The sequence below is a fragment of the Dipteris shenzhenensis genome, chromosome 29 (assembly GCF_047967505.1).
Source record: "Dipteris shenzhenensis isolate YYH24624 ecotype China chromosome 29, Dip_SZ_1.0, whole genome shotgun sequence".
Taxonomy (NCBI): Eukaryota; Viridiplantae; Streptophyta; class Polypodiopsida; order Gleicheniales; family Dipteridaceae; genus Dipteris; species Dipteris shenzhenensis.
Genome location: NC_141624.1, coordinates 1,962,485 through 1,963,471, shown reverse-complemented (window position 1 = coordinate 1,963,471; position 987 = coordinate 1,962,485). Strand labels below are relative to the sequence as shown.

The 987-nt window shown below is 52.5% G+C and overlaps 1 pseudogene; it reads right to left on the bottom strand.

Moving 5' to 3' along the window:
* Positions 1-326: 326 nt before the first annotated feature.
* LOC147882299 (calcium-binding protein KRP1 pseudogene) lies at positions 327-686 on the bottom strand (annotated as a pseudogene).
* Positions 687-987: the final 301 nt, after the last annotated feature.

The window sequence follows — 987 nt, the reverse complement described above, 5'->3', positions numbered from 1 at the left end:
ATGAACAAGGAGGCAGTGCGCTCTCTTGTCAATGTTGTGAGCCTCGTGCCCCCTTATTTTGATACACAAAAAATTCGACCAAGGAGATGCATGTTGAAGCTCCAAGATCTTCTAAAAAAGGCGAGGTCCGCTTCAACGACACATTTAAAGGAATATCATCGGCTCCAATGATTCTGGCGATCCATGTTGTGTACACGCGCTGTATCGAAGGTCAGACACATTGGCGCCGCTGGAGCTTGAGGAACAAGAAAAGAGCGAGAAGAGAGAGCGCCTTACCAAACTACAAGCTGGAGATCATCTGATGATGAAGGCACAAACAACAAGCGTCACTCCTGGTTATCTTCCATATCCTCATCGAGAGCGGCAGCAAACAGATGCTCCAGCAGCTTTTCGGCTTGTTTCATCAACGATGGACTAGACCTGATCATGAGTACGCAGAACTCCTCGAGGTTCAGAGCTCCACTACAGGCCGTATCGCCCATCCGGATCATTTCCTTGAAGTCACAGTCGCTCATTCCATGCAGACCCAGCCGCAGGGCGTTTCGCTTAAGGCTGTTAAAAGTGATGGTGCCAGTGCTAGAATCCGCGAGCAAGCGGAAGCCGTGGGCGAGCTCGTCCATAAGGCCTTCTTCTCCGAGCTTGTCGGCCATGAGAGGCAGAAAATCGTGGAAATGCAAGGGTTCCATTGGCGAGGCAAAGGGGTGGTCGAGGCAAGTGGAGGGGGAAAGGAGGAGCGATGAGGCTAAGGATTTAAGAGGAAGAAGAGAAGGGAGGGGGGAAGCGCATCACCGGCCAGCGAAGAGGTCGAGGTGGGCGACTGAGCAGCAGAGTGCGTTCTCTTCCACTTGGCGAAGACGGGGGAGCTGCCTCGTCCCTGCCTGGCATGCAATTTGGAACCTTCCCACCCGGTCATGGCATTTCGTGGTTTTCCATTTTCTCACCTATCAAGTAACTTGCAATGGCCTATCGAATGGCTGGTTGCTCGAC